General features: G+C 41.5%; 1 protein-coding gene across 3 annotated transcripts in view; it reads left to right on the forward strand.

The window, feature by feature from the left end:
• The first annotated feature begins 5,135 nt into the window (after nt 1–5,135).
• Nucleotides 5,136–16,098, forward strand: part of LOC137181602 (sodium-coupled neutral amino acid transporter 3-like) — a 37,267-nt gene continuing 26,304 nt past the window's right edge. The window contains exons 1-2 of one of the 3 annotated variants that reach the window (XM_067587422.1): nt 5,136–5,629; nt 10,594–11,531. The gene's annotated coding sequence lies outside the window, so the exon portion shown is untranslated. The remainder of the gene's footprint in view (nt 5,630–10,593; nt 11,532–16,098) is intronic. The other 2 variants (XM_067587421.1, XM_067587423.1) reach the window with 2 other exon arrangements.

Below are 16,098 nucleotides of genomic sequence, written 5' to 3' on the forward strand. Positions count from 1 at the left end.
CCTGGAGATCACAGTGAATCTGCATTGTTCCTCCTGGATCAGAGGCTCAACAATTGGCCGGAGCCTTCTTTCCAGCACCCTGGCGTAAGCTTTCCCCGGGAGACTGAGTAGTGTGATTCCCTGATAACTGGAGCACACCCTCTCCCCCTTTTTAAAAATGGGAACCACCACCACACTGGTCTGCCAGTCCACAGGCACTGTCCCTGACCTTCATGCAACAGTGAAGAGGCGTGCCAGCCATGACAGCCCAACAATGTCCAGAGCCTTCAGCATCTCAGGGTGAATCTCATCCACACCTGGCACCTTGCCACTGTGGAGCTTTTTGACTACCTCATAGACCTCTGTCAGGGATATGAGTGAGGCTTCCCTGGAGTTGTCCAACTCTGTCTCCTCCACAGAGGGCATGTTGGTTGGGTTTAGGAGATCCTCAAAGTGTTACTTCCACTGCCTGACAATTCAATAATTCAATTCAGTTTTATTTATATAGCGCCAAATCACAACAAAAGTCATCTCAGGGCACTTTTCACATAGAGCAAGTCTAGACCGTACTCTTTAATGTCCCCAGTCAAGGTCTGCAGTTCTCCTCCCCTGATAAAAAACAGCCTGGGCTAAGCCCTGCATCCCCTTCTTGAGTCGCCTGATGATTTATCAGAACTTCTTTGAGGCCAACCAAAAGTCCCTCTCCATGTACTCCCCAAACTCTTCCCACACATGGGTTTTTGCTTCAGCAACCACCAAAGCCACCACCCTTTTGGGCCTTCACTACCCATCTGCTGCTTCAGGAGACCCCTGGGCCAGCCAAACCTAAAAGGCCTCCTTCTTCAGCTTGATCAGTGGGTTCTTGGGTTGTCGCCCCAATGATCTTCTGGCCAGCTGCCTCCACAACTGAAGTCCTGAACATGGACCACTCGAATTCCATGTCCCCAACCTCCCCCAGGATGCAGGAGAAATTCCTCCAGGGGTGGGAGTTTAAGAAGACAAGGACCTCCACCAGACGTTCCCAGTCCACCCTCACTACTCATCTGGGTCTATCACGTGTGTCCAGCAGCCTCCCCACCACCCAATCCAACTCATCACCAGGTGGTGATCAGTTGACAGCTCTGCTCCTCTGTTCACCCGAGTGTCCAAGATATATGGCCGCAGATCTGATGACAGAACTACAAAGTTGATCATTTATCTTTGGCCTGAGGTGTTCCGGTACCAAGTACATATGCAATACATTTATACAACCTTATGTTAAAACAAGGTGTTTGTTATGGCCAATCCATGACTAGCACAGAAGTCCAATAACAATGCACCACTTGGGTTAAGGTCGGGCAGGCCATTCATCCCAGTCACCCCCCCCCCCCCCTAGGTTTCTCCATTGCCCATGTGGGCGTCAAAGTCCCCCAGCAGAACTATGGACTTGCCAGGCCGCACCCCATCTAGGATTCCACCCAGAGACTCCAAGAAGGCTAGATACTCTGAGTTGCTGTTTGGTGTGTACACACAAACAACAGAGTCTTCCTCCCAGAAACATATAGCTGAAAGGAGGTGAACTTCTCATTCTGCGGGGGGAACACCAACACTGCAGCACTCAGCTGGAGACTCACAAGTATCCCCACATGCACCCAGTGCCTCTCACCCTGGACAACTCTATGTCAGTAGCACTCCACCTGGGGATTCCTACAGTCAGCATACCCAGGACTCGGCCCTGCCTATGGCCCATTTGACAACACATCTGACCCAAGTTTCTATCCTTGCAAGTGGTGAGCCCACAGAGTGGCTATTCCATGTCATTTCTTCAGGCTGAGCCCATCCAGGCCCCATGGGTCAAGGCCTGGCCACCAGACACTTGCTGGTGAGCTCCCCTCCCAGGCCTGGCTCCAGGAGGGTGCGCTGGTCTCCCTCTTCTGTTTGAGGCCCATGCACACTGAAAATGCTGCTTTATTGTAGTGTAGGGTGTCTGGGCTCAGCCTTAGAGATAAGGTGAGGAGCCAATTCTCCTTCATGAAGCAGTTTGAAAGGAGCCAGCTAAGATGGTTTGGACATCTGGTTAGGATACCTCCTGGACGCCTTCCTCTGGAGGTGTTCCGGGTATGTCTAAGTGGTAGGAGACCAAGGGACAGACCCAGAACACGCTGGAGGGATAACATATATCTTCTGGCCTGGGAACGCCTTGGGATCCCCCAGGAGGAGTGGTAGGATGTTGCTAGGGTGAAGTATGTCTGGGTTTCCTTACTCAGTCTGATGACACCGCGACCTTGGTCCTGGATAAACGTGAAAAATGGATGGATGGATGGATGGATGGATGGACGGACAAAAAGATTGTAATGTCACGTCAGAGACAGTCTCAAAAATAACCAATTAAAACTAGAGCTGACCGGTGTGCCTAATGTGGATAAAGCTTTGAATTTAATTCAAATTTCAGTCAGTCTGTAGGCTATCTAACATTGTTTTGAATGAGCTACCAAATGGTGAACACAGAACAGCAGAATATCACATTTAATAGACAGTGAAATAAACCCAAAACAAATTTCAACCATTTCAACTGTGCTCTCATGAGAGAGAGTGAGCATTTCAAAGGAGTGCTACTATAATCTACCTGGTAGACATGTCTACCAGGTAGATGGTAGACATGTCTTAGCACATATTATATAAAGCAGAAATCAAAATATTAAGCTTTGTGTTAGCTTCTTGGTTTAGATTTATCTGTATTCATCTATATTTATTAGTTATTTCAATGTTAGTTCAATAGGGTGTAAGAGGCATCCTTCAGATCCTTACGCACATTAATGATATACAGTCTTGCCAACTAACTAGAAGACACACTACAAGTCTTTTTTGCTTATTATTGTGAAAACAATGCTGTCTAAAACTAACTTATATATGTCCTCTCCAGCATTTCTATTGGCCAACAATACATTTTTTGGTCAAAGTTCACCTGAGACTTCTGCAAAAAGACAGAATGAATGCAGAAAAAAAAACATTTTGTGTGTCTTTCGATCAAAGTTAATTACTGTGTAATTTTCATTTTGAATTAACAGCCACTGGAAAATAATAAAATTACAGTCAGTACAGAATGAGTACAGCCTATGGCTATAATGAGAGACATCTGACCACAAGCTTAGCTTACAAATTAAAGTGGAACACAGCATCTCTGCTCAGAAACACTGAGATCCTAAGGGCAAGAATTTTCTCTTGTGTCCAATGTAAGGATTGAATGTTTTTGATGTAGACTTTTCTCTTTGTTTTGTTATGTGTTACATTTTATGTAGTTCAATCCTCTGCTCAAAACAACAAAATTATTTTGTGCAATGTGTCATCATTTCCAGAATATTGTTACTTGAATTAATTAGCTCATAATTAACCTTGTAAAGTTTTACAGTGCTCTGACATACAGTCTAGACAGTAAGTATTTGGAAAGTTAGACATTTTTGTTCTTCAGGTTCTTCAATTTGAAATAAAATTATAAATGCTACAATAAACTGCCAAGTCTCAGCTTTAATTTGAGCAGGTTTACATCAATATGGAAAGAAGGGTGTGGGAGATATGACCTTTAACACATTGTCCCCAAAGTTAAGAAATTCAAATGAAATTGGACAGATACTCATTAAGCCAAACAAAACCATTATACTTAATATTTTGTGGAAACCACAAACCATAGACATCAGAAGACCCTTTGTATCTTACCTGTTGATGCTCTCCCAGGCCTTCACTGCAGCCACCTCTCTGCTTTTAGTCTTTAGTTTATTATTTTCCATTTTTTTATTTCAAATTGAAAGTGCTAAAGCAACAAAAAATGTGTAACTGTCCAAATACATACTGTCTGGACTGTATGTCATTTGTTTCAGTGCTACCATACTTCATTAGTCATTTAATATCTCTGCCTGGTAATCAGTTAAGTTGTGATGCAGACCTTTGCTACACCCAGTTTCTATGGTTACACCTTGCAGTGCACTGCACTTGGCAGTCAGAAAGTCCTCTGCAACACTACATATGCATCACATTTTTAAGCTGACAGACAGGTGAGGCAAGGTGAGACTGGTGAGCACACACCATTAAAAGAAGAAAGAACAGGGGGAGTTCAGCTGAATGAAAATGCTGTGCCTCCAGAACCAGTTGCCAGATGTCCTCTATGTTCACCCTCTCCTCCTCATTAGTGGACAGTGCTTATATTAGCATACCAACGTGTTATTTGAGCAGAGTAGCAAAAACCAGAGGACAGTGCTATGAAATTAAACCAGAGATTAAACCACCTGCACTCATGTACTTGAGATTCTCTCTATAGCTGAACTATAGCATACATCTGCTGAGCTCCTCTGGTGACCTCAGGGCTGCACAAGGCACTTTCTCAGCATCTCTGGCCCTTTCCGCTATGGGTAGCCATTCCCCACTGGGTCAACCTCAGAGAAGATGCTGAGCTTGTATGTCCCTTAGGTTAAATGTCCTCTGCTTTCCACAAGGTCAGATTTGCTGCCACAGCATCAAAGGAAACTGCGGTTTGCTGGTAAAGAGAACAGCGTGGTATTTGTGTTAAAATTAGCTCATAACATCAATTACATGGGGAACAATAGGATTATAAATACATCTATATTTGCATATTTTTAATGCACGTTGGGTAATTAATGCCTTATTAATGAGCTTGGTTAAGTCAATTTTATATGGAAAACGTATGTTTGGCTCTGACCACCCCGCATTAATATAATAGGTGTGCAAAGGATGAGTGAACCTGGTCTAATTATACTTCAGGTGAGTGTCTTCCTCGGTGAACATGAGCAAGAGGAGAGAGAAAAGAGACGATCCCCGGAGCGGTGTGACATCAGAACGCGCTACCGCCAATGACCTAGAAATGGTGCTTGCGTATCCTATGTGCGTAAGCAACAGTGGGCTTTTGGTGGCACATGGCCCAGACAGCTGTTTACATTGTTGATTGCGTGTCAGAAAAAGACATTGCAATTGGTTTGATTCTCCTTAAAGGTCCGCGTGTTATCTATCTATCCATCTATCCATCTATCTATCTATCTATCTATAGATCTAATTAAAGGGAAAACCATTGCGTGGTTAAATGGTGCGTGTGTGTGTGTGTGTTTGTGTGCGTGTGCGTGTGTGTTCTCGCGCTCATTCACCGTCTCATTGTCTCACGCGCGCTCAGGCACGACGATAGAGCCATCATAAATACATACACCACCATCACCACCGTGTGAAACGCCAGTGACATTTTTATCACGCGGGCATGACCCTTTAACCGACTGATGATAGCAATCTTTTGTTGGTCATCATTTCAAAAAGGATTAAGAAGGCGCGCGTACCAAAATAGGGGGCCCTCTCTCTCTCTCTCTCTCTCTCTCTCTCTTTCGTGCCCCCGCGCGCTCTAGCTTCGCAACATACACAACAATAATTTGATTGGAGTCGCTGTGCGTGCTGTAGGCGGAACCCGGACACTCTTCGCATCCCACTTTTGAGGAGATTACGAGGACAATTTACTGCGAAACACATGACATTAACGCGGTTTGGAGGGAGGGCGGACGGACTTAGTGGGACAGAGAGACAGGACGACACGCCACGGGTCGAGGCAGAGCCGAGCAGCGAGCGGAGGCAAGATCTGTGGAGATATTTGGAGTTGGAGGAGGACACTGGTACTTCTCTGGTAAGGCATTGAACGGCTGCATTTTAACGTTGATGTTCAGACATTATAACGTGTTCAAACTTATTAACGGACACATTGTCACAGGTAGCTACTATATGAATGTAAAAAAAATGTTAATTTAGTAAGATGAAAAACAAACGCTCCTTGTGCATCATTTATGTGCAGCATCAACCTGCTCGCTGTATCCGCGTGTGACGTTTACACAAAGGGAGTTAATTGCAAAGTTAAAGTCAAGTCGAGCACAATGGTCGTCGTCGCCACATCACCAGCTGAAAAAGAGAAATGATAGCTTATTATAAACGTGCTGCTATTTCCTTTCAGGGCCCCCCAAAACAGACAGCTATTCGGTCCATACAGACACCCATTGTAGATCAGCTGAGAGTATTGTCATCTGCAGGGAAGATTTGGTACAAAACAGGGAAAATGTTTATGCAACAGCTGTGGAGAAGAAACCTCTGATTAGAACAGTTATATCCTTTCACTGCCATGCTTCAGTGGAGTAGCTTGGGGAGATCAACTTGGGGACTTTGGCATGGGGGGTGGTGGGGAGGGGGATGTCCTCCATGACCCTGTGGACTCATAAACTTGTCTTAGGGACCCATTGCTTCTGAGTATCATTTTCATGTTTCAACTTTTTAAATTCTGTACACAGATACTTTAAATGTTTTACTAGGATTGTCCCTGTGTCAGTAGTGTATGTTTGAGGGATTCAGTGACTGGACTCACTGCCAAGCTTGTTTTCCAGAGGCTGGCACTTACGCAGTATAAAGCTTCACTTTTGGATTGGCTGTCATATTTTATGCCACCATCCACAACTGGTTCACACCACGTCACAGCTTGGCTGCAGGTGCCAGCTGGTCCTCATGTTTGGCCATCTCAGGGACATACCCAGGCTTTCGGTCAGATGGCAAATCTGGCAAGGATGGATGGATGAGTGCCGAGCAGGTTTCAAGTCATACATGCAGCATAATCAGATGTATAAATATACATCCATATCTGATGTTATTGGCAGGAGGAAAAATGCATTTTATCATTTATGCATTTCTTTTGTCTATGTAAGTACTATATTTTCTGATATTCACATAGTTAACGAGATTTCTCCTAAAGGCACACTCTGTTGCCTAGTATGCATGCACAGAATGACATTTAGCTCATTTATTTATCAAGCTAGGCTATGTCCAAAAAATCCCATAGATTGGATAAAACTCTGACAGCAGCTTTGTGTCCTGGGGGGCACCTTCAGCAGGAAAAGTCGCCAGTCATTCACTCCTTCACGATGACTCACCTCAAGGGCTTGTGGGCAGCAGGTGAGACTGTAACTGCTGGACTTGACAGACTGGAGCAGGCGAGAGCTCATGTCTGGCCAGCTTGGACTCTGCTGTTATAATTGACTGACTCTTCTCTCTGGCTCCAGCCCATGTGCTGCCTTTCTCTGACCCCAGAATGAAATCCCAGTTGTGAACAGACTGATGCAGACGCAGCTGACGTTGTGCAGGCTGAGCTTTTGATCTGGTGTGTGATTAAAGTCTGTATTTGTGTGCATATGTGTGAGAGAAAAAGGATGTGTGTGTAGCATGTATGCGCACAGCTGAATATCGGAATAGAAATTGAGAAGATATTGCAATATAAATGTTATTGCCTATTGGATTGATTACAAAATGTATCGATTGACAAGAAAAGTGGGAGAGCGGGGAGCGCCAGGCAACAAAGGTCATGGCTCTGATTCACAGCTATAAATTCTTTGCCACTGCAATAGGTAAAAATGATTAAATCATGGCTTATTTCAGTCTATAGCAATCACATCTAGCCAAGAGCAAAGTAGCTATCAATAGTTTTTTTTCTGCTTTTTCTATCTCAGGTTAGCGTATAAGATATGTAGATGGCTTCTTCCTTCGCCTCCTTCTTTCTTCGTTATTAGATGAGATGTAGACACAGCGATTCACGAAGTTCCTATTTAATTTGATCAAAGCTCTATGTGAAATAACGTCTTATCCTGCAGCAGTTTTGGTTTACCTTTGCAGGGATGAAAAGAAAACATGAAGCGATTGTTCCATCTCAGGGTGCATTGTAGCTCTCTATGAGAAGAAAGGAGCACCCTACTGTGACTTTGTCGACTGTATTGAACTATGAAAGAACATGAGCCTTTGTCTGGCCTTGAAGTTTTACACGTATTTGATTTTGGTCTTTAAAAAGGTAAACTGAAGAATTTGCTTAACCCTTACCTTGCTCTGGTTACAAAAAAGGCAATATTGTATTGGCAAAGTCGAAAAATGTATAAATGCTCTACTTTGTGCTGTATTAGGACTAAAAAAGATGGGATTCTTCAAAAATTCTTCAAAATCCTATTTTGTGTTCACATATATTGTAGCTTTAGCTTTTCATAAATATATTCTTTACCAACATTTTGCCTGATCTGGTAGCTAAGGAATCAAGTTAATTGCTGTTGATAACTGAACTTTAAGAGAACTTTGAAAAACACACATTATAGACCATCAGCTGAATTCTAGTTTAAATCAGATAGTTTGCAGGTGTAATGTATATCTATTCCTTTGAGGGCATTTTCTGAGTTCAGACTGGTCTGAGGACATGCTAAAGAATATCACTTATGTATTGCAGCTTACATAGGGTCATAACACTTAAGATAAATGCCAGTCTATTGGTTAGATGAGCTCTTAAGTAGGAGATAATTATTATATCCCTAACACTATGCTGTCCAGCAATCAGCAGTAGATTTAGATGAGTAACAAATCCAGGCCTTGTGGGAACAGCTGCCTGTGTAATTGAAACTTTGCCTCCTTTTTCCCTCTAGTGTTCATGATAGTTTTATTATCCGACAGATACTATTTATATTGATTGAAATATGTGTCCTGTATGATCTGAGTGTGACTGCATGATCAGTACCTTTCATATCATATGTTAATTTCCACTGGACATTTCTTTTTCTTGAGTATAGAGTTGGAGCCTCCCACCACAAGGCCACCTCATCACCCCAAAGTCATTACTCCAGAGCTGTATTTTTTATCCATTGTCGGGCTGTTGTACTCAATGCAATTCTTAGTTCTATAAGGGATTTGATACTTAAGCCTTACATTGATCTGCTTACAGTGGGTGCCTTCTGTAGGAGGTCTCTGTCAGTGGATTGGGATTTGGACCTCTATAGTGCTGTGGCATGTGACAGAGTCAGCAGTGCAACCATCCACCATGGTGGTCACACACTGTGTGAGTTGTACTTCAAGCTGGATGAATGCATTTGCCCCCATCATGCACTCTTTCTTTTTCCCTTTTGCCATGTGATGGGGAGGAAACAGGAGAAAGATGGATGGCAGATGCCAGGAAAGGGTGGCACTTTGTTTTGGGGCCACATGATTGAGAGAAAACAGAGCTGGCATTGAACAATGTGGTGGTGAGGCAGGACTGTCTGGATGGACGTCCAGTTAGCAAATTGCATTCTCTTCTATTGTTCTAACTAACCTGCATACGGTTTCCTCGTGAGATATTGTCCTTGGCTGTGTCACTGATGTCCTTTATGTTCAAGCTGCTTTTGAAGCCAAAGGTGCAAACTACAGCTGACACTCTGGAGGAAACAAAAAGTCATATACCATCTCTTTTGGACCAAGTAAGACCTGTTAAGTGACTTCCTTAAAGCTAGATCTTATACACATGTCTGTCAGTTTTAAGTCCAGTGTCATTGAGCAAAATGGTCTTTTAAATCAGTAAGTTACATTGGTAATAAATGCATTTTGTCTTTCACCATAATCAAACAGCCTGGCCTTAGTATATATTTGAGAGGCTGTGCGACCTGTTAATCAGCAGGATTTTAATGGACTTTCAGTATTAGACAGTGAGAGGAAAAGATGGCAGAGTTTCTTTTTATCTCTCACCCCAACGAAGTAAACATGATGTTTATTTCACTTGTTTCATATGTTCAGTATGTTCCAAATGCTCATAGTTACAGTAATAGAGTGTTTGGAGAGCTAACTACACTACTTAGCTTCTGTTAGCTCTACAGAAGTAGCATATTTAGGCATTTGTTGGCAAAAATGATCATAAGTCTTGGTTGCCACTGGAATCCATTGTAATTACTATGAATCCTGGCAGACTGTTGCCACTCTCCACAAAGGGGCAAGCTATACACCTTTTAGCCATACAGTACCAGTCAAAAGTTTGGTGACACTGTCTCATTCAAGTGAATGGGAACTTTTGACTGGTACTGTATGTTTGTGGTAAAGCGTCCATCATTAGTTCTGAAGGTTCAGCTATCCATTTTTGGCCACTAGGAGGCAGAAAAATGTCTAGAAGCACACAGCCACCATTTGGTGTGTGACTGGTTTATTCTTTTAATCCTACTTTCTAATGTTGCAAAAAATCCTTGCAAAAGGAGCTTGCATGAGTGACCTCACTGAGTTTCTCAGCTCCAATGGCATGCTTTAAGGAATAACCCAACATTTTGGGAAATACACTTATTTGATTTCTTGTCGAGAGATAGATGAGAGGATCAATATCACTCTCATGTCTGCATGGTAGAAATGAAGCTACCACCAGCGGCTGGTTAGCAGCTTGTTGTTTTTTACACTTTGCTTTTTGTACGGATTAAATAAAAACAAGATATAGTGTTAGTGAGCTTTATTGACCTTGCTGTCATCATTCTGACTTTCCCTCTTATGTCACATTATTGCCATGTTGGACTGGATAGTAGAATTTGGAATATTTGGCCTAATAATACCATGTTTTTTTGTAACAAAGATACAAATAGTGGAGGTATGAGGTATGTGGGGTGTATTGCTGTCACCTCTGTACTATTCTTTTAGAGTCTACCAGTCGGCGCTCCTTGTGTGTATATCAGCTAGCAAAACTCTTTAAATTGCATTTCCACTTGAAGATTTGTTTAATCATCTTCAGCTTCCTAACCTACCTTACCTAATCAGGCATATTGACTGACTAAAAGCATTCTCATTCTTTTGCAGACACAGCCTAGGGTGATTGGAGATGGACGGGTGTTTGAAGGCAGCACACCCAGTGGTTTCACAGCGGTTTGGTTTGTCCCTCAAAGACACTTCTAGATTAAAAGATAGAGAATGAAAGTGTATATTTGTTAATGTGTGTGTGTGTGTGTGTGTGTGTGTGCCTGCAGGCTAAATGGCTGGTCTGCAAGCAAAATGAAGTGGCACATGGCTTTGATCGTCTTAGGGACATGCTGGCCAGCTGAACTTGTTGCAATGTTTGTACAAAACATTCAACCTCAAAAGACATTTTTGGTTTACGTCCATATAGTTATACCAAAAACATCCTGTTTTGAAGAGTATGCAGATTGTGTTTGCTCTCACAATGACTTGCAAGCATCTTCATCTGGCAGTATTTGCTTCCAGTGCTGTATCTGAAAGCAGTGTGAGAACAGGCCAAATTTGATTTAGTTTAGAGAATAGCATTACCATGCCAGTATTAGGTACTTCTCTAAAAATTCATCCTATTTACCATAATTATGTTAATGGTGTAGATGGATGAATATCTATCTTTAAATATACACCTTCCTCTCTTTGAGTTTTCGCCCTATTCCCGTGATTCCCTCCTGTAAATGACGTCTACACAATATCACATTGTGCGACAACGTTCTTTAGGAATCTTCAGATATATGTGCATAGACTGGTGCAGTACAATTATCTACAGTCATGTATAACCCAGGTTTTTTTTTTTAAAAAAAAAAGACAGCACAACCTGACACATACAATATTGTACAAGTGTACTGTTTGACATATGGTATATTGTAAACTGCTTGTTATCAGTTCAGTTTCAGCTTTGCCTATTAAGCAGCATAATGCAATGAGTGTCACCAGGTCCTGCATAAAGGTGATGAAAGCAGCTCATGAGCCAGGGAGCCAGAGGGCTGACATTACATTCAAATCAAGTGAGTAATTTGTTCTGCATACACAGCATGTTGCTGAAACAAATGTGCTGTGGGATTGTACAGAAACTTATTAAACTATCAAATATTTGAAGCAGCTTATCACCTCATGAGCAAGAGGGGTTCTGTTTGGACACACTTTTCCTGCTTTTAGGTCTTCTTTTAGCTCCTCCTACTGAGTTAGATCAACAAGTTACTTGAATTTACTATGCTGTTAGTGCCTAAATATAGGTGAATTCTACACCTGGAAAAGTGTGTGTCTTATATTGTGTATCCAACATTCATACCAGTTATCTGAGGCAAGTGCAGATGCATTTAATGGGTGATGCAAATAACCGGAGGAAGTCTTGTTGATAACACATTCCTCCGGATTTAAGAACCTTCACATAATTTGCAAGGACCAGTTTTCAATGGAAATGCCTCCAACTTTAGAGAGAATGTGCAAAAACAGATGTATTAAAAAGGAACATTTCACTAGGAGCTGCACAGCATTAAATAATAAATTAAAGATAAATACATAAATAAAGAGAAAAATAAGTAAGTAAACCAACACTATTTCATAGCATGAAACAATTTGGAAGATGGGGAGTTGTGGTTTTACGAGACTTGAACTTGGCATGCACTGAGTTTCTAATGCTCTATGGTGATTTCACTCTTTTTTATAAGACATTTGCAGTGAGCATACTGCTCTAGTTACTTTTGGATTCCACAGAGACGTCAGCCATTTCAACGGCGTCTACGTCTTCTGCCTGCCGTGACTGTGGTTGTATTCCACCAGTTGCCGCGGATTGCAGTTTTTTTCTTGGGTATGTTTTACCATGTTATTCCATCTCTTTTTCATTTCTTTAGAAGTTTGTTTAACAACCCCTGTTACATAAATGTTAAGAAACCTTCTCTCTGACTGTAATTAGCAATTAGCTTAGTCTTATTTAGTAAGTCAGATGCAAATTACATTGCAAACAGAAATTGAAGTGAGGCTCTGCTTCTTGCGCTTTCATGTACGTGAATGTAACCCTAAATATTGTATTGACTACTTTAGTCATACATCTTACCGTTTACCCTTTGTTTTGTCTTAAAGGGCTAGTTTGTACCTATATCACCTATCCTCCCTGCATTGTTTTAAAGCTCACTGAGTGCACTTTTATGCGTGGTCATGCTGCTGCACTACTGTCCCCTCTTGTCTTTGGGGCGTCCAATGTTGGAGTTGAGCCAGAGTGACAGAAAGAGTTTTGTGATTCTATAAATAAATCGCATTTTCAGTGAGTCATCAGGCTAGTGCTCCCATTCAGGCGTGTCACAAGATGCTAAAGACTGCCTCACATGCCTCACTCCTTCCTGGGTCCAGCCCGACTTTTGAGTGCACACATCCCTGTCATCCTTGAGCCACAGGAGGCCAGTCTGGCCAGGAGATAAAAGCAGTTGATTTGTTCAGTCTCAAATAGAGGAAAACACAATTTGAGTCAATTTCGAGTAGTTAAGTGACTATACAAATTCAACATCAGTGGTCTTAAAGAGGCGGTAGAGCTCTGCTACCTAACCTGAACTTGACAGGTCACAACAGAGTACATGGTTTTGGGTCTTGATTTTCAAATAAAATTTATCAAGAAATTTCTCCTCTTTCCTGACTCTGCCGATCGTCTGTATCCCTGCATGTCATGTATTGCAAGTACATTCATGATGCCTGGTGAGAAGAGGGAAGGTGACAGAGTGTAGCCAATGTGATTCATTAGCTTGGCGGGCTGATGAAATAAAGTAAGATATAGCTACGGTTCTCAGATCAGGTTCAGGTCTCAAATTTGACAGTGTGAGTCTGGCTCAGTGAAGTCGGGTGCTAAACTGAGACCTTAACAGAGTCTGTACCAGCATCTTCTAGGCCCATGCAGAACTCTACATTAGTCATGTTATTCACAGCATTAAAGCTTCATTAAAGCATGAAGCTGGTTATTTTCTCCTGTTTCACAAACTTTTTAAATGATTGCTTAATAATTATTTTATTATTTCACCATTTTTTGATGTGAGGAAATTGTACCATTTGTGCAGGTCATTCTGAACTGACCCTCAGTGTGATGTCAAAACTGGAAAAAATATAAGTAAGGGGTAAGTAAAGAGCAATAAATTGCCTAATAGTACTGCAAAACAAATACATTTTGATTAAACTGAGCAACCTTTAGTGGAACAAATGTCACTACTGTTTGTCAAAGACATACGGTTGTCATGCCAGTTTGTCACAATAAAACACCCCCATTAGAGATCATTGGAGGGGGTCTTTTTATGCATTTTATGCATAAAAAGTTGTATAAAGTTGTTTGGAATAAGTAAATAATACAGTCTAAGCCTCAGAGACTATCTGTACAATAATTTTGTGTAATTTGGATGTTATTCAAAATGAGGTATGGATTTCTGTATGATCGCATATAGACAGGTGCATTTTTATGTGCAAATATTACATAATATATATATATATATAAGAGCGCACATCAGAAGGTGTGTGTGGTTTTGTATATATGTGAAGCAATACAATTTACAATACAACAATTTACAATTACACTATAGAACTATTGAACAGACTAAAATCCCTGTTAATAATAATAATAAAATTATAATAAAATAAATAAGTAAAAATAATAATAAAAGTAAAGAAGGTAAAAGTAAATTATTTGAAAGTGCAATAGTCTTCAATAAATAAACCAAATAAATATATTTTCATTATCAATGTGATTTTGTGACAAGTGGTTTTGGGGACACTACACTGTGAAGTTATTAAATATTTTTGTACTATCCCTTTTCAGTGTTGCACTTTCAGACGGTTCCTGCGCACTTGTGTCACACTCGGAGGATGGCTTGTTTTGGTGAAAATACGTTGTAACCTACCTTACTACAGTAGGAAAGAGGTGTCGTTTGTGTTTTAACAATGTTTTGCTTATGAGTTATTGATCTGGGAAGTTCAAATCTTTTTCCAGCTTTACCTTGGTGCTGTTTGATGCCCCAATCAGCACTTGGTGCCCTACACACAGTGTGTGATGTGTGTGTACGTAGCGGTGGCGCTGCTTTGTAGAGAAATGTAGGTTACCAAATTATCAAAGGAGATTGAAGGGCAAGTTTGCAATCTTTTTTCCTGCTCTGAACATATAGTATAATCCAGATTAGAGACTCTGTCTTAAACACTTGACTTGCTGTGGGATATAATACCTTTCACCTAATAGTGCGTATTTAAATGCAACACAACCTACTGCATCATTTTATAGTCTCTGACGTGTGCATCTCTCAGCAGCTTAGGAACCGTGAAGATGAGGAGCATCTCAGAAGCTGACATACAAATCTCTTAGTCAGAAGTTAATCTCCTATTCTGCCTGCTGGCTAATCACAGTGGTACTCAAGGCCTGCAGGAGAGAGGGTGGATGAGAGAGAGAGAGAGAGAGAGATGACAGGACAACACTGGAAGGAAATAGAAACAGAGGATAGAGGCCTGGGAGGCAAGTGATGTATAATGAAAGACTTTAACACAGTTAAAGCAGAATTCTCCTAATTTTGCAAATTCTGCATTGTGAGAAATATTTCTTTTCCCCCAAACGCATAGCAGAAATAAAAATCTCAAAGCTACTTAACAGAGATGGACACAATCTTACTCTTCTTACAATAGAACCATAGTTTCTGTATTGTTTTCCCAATTCCCATCTCCTTTAAAGGCCCCGCCCTTAGTAAACACACACAGGTGATTTTATTTACAGTGTATAGACTGTGCTTGATTTACATCGCTGTGACTCTCCTGTTAGCTTTGTTGGAAGGAACAAATTATACCTTTGTCATTCTTACTTGTACGTGGAGTTTGGTGACCCCACGTACTTTCCTATCTAGCTCCGCCCAGCACAGTATAACACTCCACCAATGCCAGTTACACATTTTGGTAATCATGATGCCTTTATTTACTCCCTGTAACTGTTGGTGATGTTTCTTCATTCAACAACAGCATGACATTTTTCTGTAATTACACTGCATATGTCTTTGTGTGTGTGTCATCATGTGTATTTATGTGCATGTTTACCCTGGCGTGAAGAACCACAATACAGACAGATGGTTGTTCGACGCGTTTGCAGAGTGTTTACTGCTTATTTCAGGCCGCCGCTGTGTTCAGTGGCACATGCAGCAGCACTTAAACACAGCTTTGTGTGTGACATGAGGTGGGGTTACAGCGGGGCTATTCACTCCTCTGCCGCTATTTTTATACATGCAAGGGTGTATGGAGTGACCTGAGTGGTTTGATCCTGATTTCCTGCTCCAACGAGATGGGCCCTAATCTGATCTACTCTATCATCCAGACTGTCAGGGGTCCCAAGTCACAACCCACTGTTTTACAATAAAATGTTCTCTGAAAGATCTATTAGCTGCTCATCAGTGAAATTGTGGCCATGTGTAATCTCTTAATCTGCGGGAAATCTCTTCCTGTTAGTGGACAGAGAGGGGTGGATGAGGACTTTGCTTTAGATACTGTCATTTTTCCAGTAAAGTGACTACTAAAAACACGGACAGTTTGGCAGCTGTAGTACCATTTAAAAAAAATCCTGGTGGGAGT

The sequence above is a fragment of the Thunnus thynnus genome, chromosome 4 (genome assembly GCF_963924715.1).
Source record: "Thunnus thynnus chromosome 4, fThuThy2.1, whole genome shotgun sequence".
In the NCBI taxonomy this organism is placed as follows: Eukaryota; Metazoa; Chordata; class Actinopteri; order Scombriformes; family Scombridae; genus Thunnus; species Thunnus thynnus.